The sequence below is a fragment of the Crocuta crocuta genome, unplaced genomic scaffold, assembly GCF_008692635.1.
Source record: "Crocuta crocuta isolate KB4526 unplaced genomic scaffold, BGI_CrCroc_1.0 scaffold194, whole genome shotgun sequence".
NCBI lineage: Eukaryota > Metazoa > Chordata > Mammalia > Carnivora > Hyaenidae > Crocuta > Crocuta crocuta.
Genome location: NW_027530084.1, coordinates 1,763,238 through 1,771,801, shown reverse-complemented (window position 1 = coordinate 1,771,801; position 8,564 = coordinate 1,763,238). Strand labels below are relative to the sequence as shown.

The 8,564-nt window shown below is 35.7% G+C and overlaps 1 long non-coding RNA gene across 1 annotated transcript in view; it reads left to right on the top strand.

The window, feature by feature from the left end:
- LOC144232050 (uncharacterized) overlaps nucleotides 1-8,564 on the top strand; it is a 561,855-nt gene that overhangs the window by 275,896 nt on the left and 277,395 nt on the right. The window lies entirely within an intron of this gene.

Genomic DNA, 8,564 nt, shown 5'->3' with positions numbered 1-8,564 from the left:
TGTTTTTTTTTTTTTTTTTTTTTTTTTGCCCTCCCTCTTCTGCTTCCCCTTTCCTTGAAGTGTTTCTTTTGTTTGTCTCCATTACACCAGCATGCAGGGACACAGTGTTTCTGCTCAGTGGGAGTTGGCAATCTCCGAAGAGTCTTTCCAGCATTGCTTTTTAGACTGAAATCATTACAATTTTCAATAGCTACTTGGATTAAAAAAAAAGAAAAAGAAAAAGAAACCAGCACATTATTATTCTCAAAACCATCTCAATGTATAAAGAGGCTATTTGCTTGGCCCTCCCACATCTCCCCCTCCCCTTCCTCTCCAGCAACCCTTGCTCATCTTGCTCCCGGTCTCTCTAGATGTGTTTCCTTCACACCCAAGTTTAGTTTGTATGGTCTTGATTCACTAATTCTATTCAAATTGAGTATACAAATTCACTTTTCCTGTTGGTTCTGAATATTTTTGCACTGCTTATGCAAAAGATTGTAGTCAGATATATCTTACATACACTGATATTTAAATTATTACCTTTGAGAATGTGAAATATACCAGCACTCACCCAAGATCATGTTTTCAAACCCAGGAGTTATTAACATGAGTTAATGGGAAGGTTGCTCTAATAATAATCCTGCAACTAATTTTTAAGTAGGTGGGAATTCTTGTTTATAGTTACCCATGTATCAAACACTCCTACTCTCTGTTTTTCTCCAGGTCCTGACTGCCTGCTTTTCACCAGTAGTAACATTTGTTTATGCACATGCCCACTAGTGACCCTAAGAGCACAGTGGAAACGCAGGGCATGAGGAGCTGTTTGTAATGCCTTCACCCTGTGAAAGGGATTAGTGTATGCGAACACATAATATTTCCAACAGGGGCTTGTATAGTGTCGTCATAGGATTTATTTGTTCTCTTCGGTGAGCATAACTATAAATAATGAAAGGGAATGGCATGAATAAAGGGGAGAGTAATTTATGCACTTTATCAAAGCAGCACAACCAATTTAAATCCTGCACCCCATCCAGATGGATGTATATTCAAATAAAATCAAAACAATGTTTTTCATGTTTAGGTAAATGAAAAAAAGTGTACTAAAAAAGGAAAGGCAACAAACATAGTAATTTGTTATTGATGCCTCTTATTCTGATGTCTTTTAAAATAAGTACTCAACCAAGTAGGATAGGGTATCTGTGTTCTTATTTGAAGCTACAGTGCTCCCTGGATGTGCCCCAGAGTTCCTCCAAATGATGTCAGTAATACTACTCAGTCCATCCTTCCATCGCTAGCCATCAGGCTTCAAATGCAGTAACCAGTAGAGAGTTCATGATTTTTTATTCTTTGCTCATACTATATCTTTTCCTGAGTATACTTTGATCTTTGCACCAGATTAGAAATAATTGGGGAAATTTATGAGCACAAAGTCAAAGGATTTCTCTCCATTTGTTAGATTCTGATTTTACTTCTCAGAGTTTTTATCCAACAAGAACAAATGCAAGTTTACTTAAAATCAAGTTCTTAGAATACATCTCACCATTTTTTTTCCATTTTAAAATTCTGATGGTATTTCGACATCAAGATTAAATGTACTTTTTCCCCCAAAGCTTTTTGAGTTATCGTGGATATACTTTTGACTTCCTTTGGAACTTTATGGCCCTATGTTTGTACATTTCTCATGTCACATGTTAAGCTGATTCTTGCATCCTAAGTCTTTGTATAATATCTCCTTTATCTTATTGTTTCTGAATTCCTTAAGGACTACCATAATATGTCCTTTCTCATTTTAAGCTCCTCCAAACTCCTTACTCAATACTTTGCACACTGATACTTGTTGAGCATATGACTAAAAAAAAATTAGAAAATGACTATGCTTTAAGATCTCTTTTGTGTATCACTTAACTTCCTGTGTCTTTACAAAAAGAAAGCAGAAATCATGGCACTTATCAGGAAATACTGATATGGTATTAATAGTTATTATTGTTTTCAGATCCAAAAGGACATATATCTAAATTAATATGGAAGGATTACAGGTGAAATTCTTTTACTTAAAAAACAAATCATGAAAAATTTAGTAAAAATAAAAATTTAGCCTTTCTCATATTCTGCCAAAAGGACTGTAATGTGAAATAGCATGAATAGTTCAACTGTAGTATCATATCTGCAAATTATAGCTCTTCCAAATGCACCAATTGCTCAAAAGGTTATGAATGATGTCATTTGTACCCATATAGAGAAAGGCTCTTGCCTGACTTTTCAGATCTATTTACAGAGATCCAAAATGTTCTGCCCATTTGTTTATCTAAAATATGTTCCTTCCTGAATGCCAGAAAGGAATTGCTACTGTAATCCCAGGTATCAATTTGCTTCCTGTAGGATATTGCCTTATGATCCCTGCTCAGTTTCTTTTTATTTTTTTATAATCCCAAACCCTAGAGGCATCATTTCAGCCTAAGTCAGTGATTTAGAGGCTCTCACGCTTTTATTTATAAATGTGTATGCCATAAAAAGTTACATAGCCCAGAATATAATGAAAACTGGTCACAAAATTTTGCTTTGAAAATCACAAACATGTCCTAGTAAATATAGCTTCTGCCCAGCCATTTATTTTCTTGGTACTAGAGTAGCTGCCTGCTTGCATATGTCTGCAGTAGGTTCAGATCCATGTTAGCATGTGGGAATCTGATTTTTGTGGGTCATGCAACACATTCAGCATATTGCACAATGGGTTGCCAACTTTCTCAGTCATTCTTCCTTTCTGTGCAAATTCCGGGCCAAATGTAAGACCTAAAAGGGTTGCCTTTGGGCTGGGCATGTAATAATATGTGCCACGATTTTGTTCTCCTTGGGTCGTTACGGAGGACCCAATATTAGACTGTGAGGAAGAATGCAATAAACTAACCTTTATTAAGGTTCAGAACTTTACGTATATTATCTCATTTCATATCCAAACTGCCTCATGTAGTAAGTAGCTAATAAAAGTTGGATCAAAAATTGAATTCTGGTCTGCCTGACTTCTTTGCCTAGTTGGAATAGTTATTCTTGTAGTCCCTTTGGCCATTTCCTGCAAGGAAGTGGAGAAAGGATTTGACTATTTAGAATTAGAGTCTACTCTGCAGATACCACCTCATTTGCAAATGAACAAATGGAGACTGCCCCAGTAACAAAAGCCTGGCTTAATGGAGGGAGGGAAAGAAGGAAGAAAGAACCAAAGAAAAGAAGGAAGGAAAAAGAGAAAAGGGGAATGCCAAAAGGGAAAGGAAAGATAAAGAGTACTGAAAAAAAAATTTTTAATGTACTTTTTGGATTTAAGATGGGTTAAATAAGACCTACTGTTTTTGATTTAAATATATTAGTTTCAATTGAAGCACTCATGCTGACATAATAGAAGTGTTTTAAAGTAATGAATCATTATTTTAAAGGTCACCAATTAAACTCCTTCTTCAGAATAATTTTCCACCTGCCATTCTGCAGGTGGACAGCCCCACGAGCACAGCTTTATGAACTTGGGCTGTGGTCTCTGATGGTGCCAAGCATTTAGGTAGAAACAAACACACTTTCAAGACCTCACATGTTTGGCAAACCTTGTCACTGTCACTCAGAGATATTTATGTGTCTGGCATTAGAAGTCTTCTTTTTCTGTTTTCATGTGATTCAAGGATACATCCCAGAGAAATTGGCTGCAGATGATGAAAGTATATTGGTTTCTATCCTATGTTGAGGGTCTTAATTTTGCATTTTATACATGTACAGTCTTTTAGAGGAATATTTGTCTCATACCATTTATTGTAGTTCAGATGCTTATTTTCCTATACTGATAAGCAGGATCCAGAGCTGAGCCTGACATGATATTATGCCCAGAAACCTAGAAGAGCCTTGGCCAAGCCAGAATATGCCTGTAGACCTCAATGAATAGAACCCATCTGGTGAAGGTGAAAAGAGTTCTATGAGGAGAACCTCAACCAGAAAGCCAGTACAGGGATGAAGTTAGGGGGAATTATGAGTTTTGTGAGGTCCAAAGTTTATACAAATATGCAAAGGGTTGGGTTCTGAAAAACAATTCTTACTTTCAGTGTATCAGAAAAGAAACCTTTATGAAAATATTGCCAGTTTTCCTCTCAGGCCCATACCCTGTGCAAATGAAGGACCTTGAAGCTTAAGCTTCTTATACAGTTGCCTCTGAAGTGGAGGACAAGCTCTAGAGATTAGACACAGGATGGATCTAGTTTAAAAGCCAAAGGATGTGAGACCAGGATCCAGAAGAAGATTCAAAGCAGATACTGGGAGAGGCAGACGATGGAAAGATAAGATGGCCAACTAAAGAATGCCATAGCACTGATTATTTATAGTTCACCCATGATCCTCTGCAGGGAGGGGGATGGTAGTTGTTAAAGATGTCTCTCTGGGCTGAACATCACATGTGGATATGCCCATTAAAATAAATATTTTAGGGTTAACCAACACAAGAAAATCATGCTTTGAATTAGTATTTAATGACTGATTTTTATCACTCAAAGTATATCTAAAGTCTGAGGTTTGGGTAGAAAAAGAAATAAAGTTTTTGTTACTTCCCCATAGGAGCTTGAAATAGGTAGAAACATTGAGGGGGAAAATGTACTGGTAGTTTTCTAACAGCTTGTATCTTACCTAATATTAACCCACTGGGCATATTGGAGCTGTAAGGAATCTGGACACAATAGTAAGCTCTGGTTGAAAAAAAAAAATGCATCGATCAATACCTTGCATTACTGTAAAAATCCTTCTGGGCTTAAAATTTTATTTTCTTGTATTATGATAGAAACCCTGAAGAGCAAGAATGTGGGCTAATCAAAGAAATAGTAGAAAACAGCATATGTGTCCCAACACATGATGGTCTGTATCAAGGACATTATGGGTTCCACACAGAAAGCTATATAGTAGTGGAATATGTTTTTTGTCTTAAATCTCTGTAGTGCTGTTTCAAGGTGCTTTTTACAAGATTCTTCTAGTAACCCAGGAAGTTCAACAGCATAGCTTCAAATAGAAAAATCATTATTTGCATAGTCTGTGTGTGTGTTTGTGTGTGTCCACACCCATATGTATAGTTGTATTATTTGTTTCTCTTTTAATGTTCAGCTGTAACACTTGAAAGTTTATCATCTCACTTTTCTCTCAGAATATAACTATTTTATTATGTATTCTTTATGTCAATGGCTGGTGTTGCATATGTATCTACTGAAATTATTTTTATCCTAAAATGCAGATATCACTGGATAAGCATAAAATGTAAGGAAACTAATTACATGGAGCCATACTGTGGCTATATGTTTTTTAGAATAGTTAGGTATGAGAAATACATAGACATATGATTAATGCTATAAATTTACAATATTATTTTTCTTTTTTAAGAATGCAACTTACTTGCTTCTTTCTTATTCTTTCTCCTCCTCGGGAGAAGGAGGTTGGTAAGAGTGGACTGGGATCTTAAAGAATGAGAGGATTAAAGAAGTGAAATCAGCTTATAGGTTAAGGAACGTATGAAGCTTGACTCATGAAGAGGAGGAATGTGAGTCTAGAACCCTGTGTGAACAAGGAAGCCACAAATTCAAGGGTCAACTGCATGGATGGATCCCATTGAGAGAGGGCTCTTCAGAGAATACCCTCCTCCTTCTTATATTTGACTGGGAGATCTTGCTTCTGGTTGTTCTTCTTTAGGCAACCTGTAGCAAGAATGCAGTCATAGGAGTCACTCTAAAATGCAAACCTAAACCTAATCATTTCAGTTTCCTCTAAATTCCTTCATTGGCTCCTTTTGATCAATGATACATTTTACGTTTCTTGAAATGGCTTAACCTGGCCCTTGTATACAGTCCCCACTCCAAGTTCCACTAGTATACCTTATGCTTTATACTCAATCACACTTACCTGGTGGTAATTCCCTGCTTGCCCTTCATACCTGTCTCTGTACCCAGGTGCTTTTTCACCCAACTTTTTCTTGTAAGACTCAGCTAGAATATCATCTACTCTGCAAAGCCACTTCTGAAGATTTCCAGTCTGAGTAACACACTTAAAATCACTCTTCCACACCATTTGAATTGGCTTAACAATTACATTAGATTGTGTACTTATTTTTCTGTCTTTCCGCAAGACTACCATTTCCTTGAAGCCAGAGACTAGTTTAGATTCCTTCAATGATTCTAAACAGTTCTATTGTATTTGTGCTAGTAGTCTTAACTGAGAAGAAGGAGGGTGGCAAATAAATCATGGAGTAAGTCGAATTTCCTGCAAAGGCTTAAATACAAAAATTCAAGAACGTTGTCAATATTTCAAATGAAATGGGAAATGGTCACTTTCCTATAAGATGCATTTATTTATATGCAGGAAGATGTTTATGTTTGCTTGTTTGGGTACTTTCTGAGCCAACCAAGGTCTCTTACATATGTAATAAGGCTGAAGGGGAAACCACCTTGCAGAGTACATCACATATTCAATGTTCCTAATAAATGTTAGTTGCATGGATGGAAAGATGCATGAGTAAACAAACAAACAAACAACATAGATTTAAAGAAAATTTCAGACATATTTAAATTAGTACTGGATACATGATTATGAGCAGAATTTATGTGATAATATATCCCAGTAATCTTCAGGACCGAGATAAATACCTGTTGGAATGTGAAAATTGATGGCATCTTGCTGAAAAAAGACCAGTTTAACACAAATAAGCTGAGTAAGACTTTTTATGTTTTGGAAAGTGATTTGAAGTATAAGAAAGAGACACATTTGGGGGAAAGAGGGTAAAAGAGTATGTATCACAGTCTTTAATGACTATACCAAGCTAACAGTTCACATCTCTGTGAACTTCTTAATTGTTGCTCCTTTATCAAATAAGTTTGCATCTGATTTACATCAGATTATTCACCTAAATCTAAGTGATTAGAAAGCAATTTTATCACTTGCCAGCAAAGCTGGGTAAAATCTCTAATTTCTGAAAGAGAATAGAAGGCTGGCAAGAACCAAACTACCTATTTCTTTCTCCATAACATGATCTGGAAGTGGGGATGATTTCTACAAAATGCCCATTTGGAAGGAGTCAAAAGATACATTGCCAGTATCTAATGAAATAAACTTCTATTTTTATTTCATTGGATAGTAGCCTTTTCATTAATTTTTTATTACATAATTTGAAAGTTAAAACAAAAGCCTGCTAGTGTTTGAAGCCAGAATTTTAACCCAAATAAATGAATTTTTAAAATTCTAGCTTAAATAAAAGCCATGAAAAAGAAAGGTGAGGATTTGGGGAGATAGTGCACTGCTTTATTTAGATTATGACATAGCCTGAGGTCTGTTCAGTTGGAGTCACACACTTCTATTAATGTGGACTAACTCACTGGCCCCCAACATGCGCATGGTATCTACATTCCAGAATTCTAGTGGGAATGTTACCAGAAAATCAAATGTTCATTGAATTCACTAATTTATCTGTTTCTTCAATGAAAATTCATAGTTGTTTTTGTCAGCTCTATATTTATGGAAGATATAGGGATAGAAATTTCATGATGTTTCCTATATATAGTAAGGATTTTAACTGAAAAGGACTTTGATATTTATTGAATTTCCTTATTGGCTGGATATTTACTAGAATGTTCTTTCGGTTTTCATCTTTCACAACATACATTTTTATCTTTCTTTTCTCAGAAACTACAGTAATTAAGAACATTTCAATCCCAGCCATTATTGTAGAAAGGAACCTTTTTTTGTACTCTATCATAGATACAAATGTAAAATTGGATTGAATTTTCCCAGAGGTTTACCTTCAATAAATCCATCACATTGTATTAGTTTAATGTTGATTCTTTACTTGTTCTTGGACCATGAGTATGCCTTGAAATTATATTTCAGGGGAGGCTGTACTTGGTTGAATTTTAATTGATTATTCCATTAACTGATTTATTGGTTGGAGTGGTGAAGAATGGAAACTTTTGGGGGTCACATGGGTGGCTCAATTGGTTAAGTGTCTGACTCTTGATCTCAGCTCAGGTCTTGATATCAGGGTCATGAGTTCAAGCCCCATGTTGGGTTCTGCACTGGGTGTGAAGACTACTAAAAAAAAAAAAAAAAATGAAAAAAGGAAACTTTGGGATCAGATCAGTCTGGTTTTGAATTCAGACCTAGCAATTTACTAGCTGAGTAGCTTTTAAACCTTCAGTAAGTCTCCATTTTTTCATCCATAAAATGGAGATAGTAATGGTGCCTATCTTGTTTGGCTGTTGTGATGATAAAATCAGAAAATGTGAATAAAATTTTGAACTGTGTCTGATACATTCTACATTTTAAAGTCAAATATTATAGTTTTTGTGTGTGTAAGTAAGCAGGACTACTCGTGCCTAAATTTATGTGTAAGATTAAGTTTAGGATGTGTATGCCTAAATTTATGGATTACATTACTCACTTAAACTAAATGAACACTTGTAAAAGGACTATTTGGCTTAAAATGATTTTTTTTAATGTTTTATTTATTTCTAGGAGAGAGAGACAGCGTGAGCAGGGGAGGGTCAGAGAGAGAGGGAGTCACAGACTGAAACAGGCTCCAGGCTCTGAGC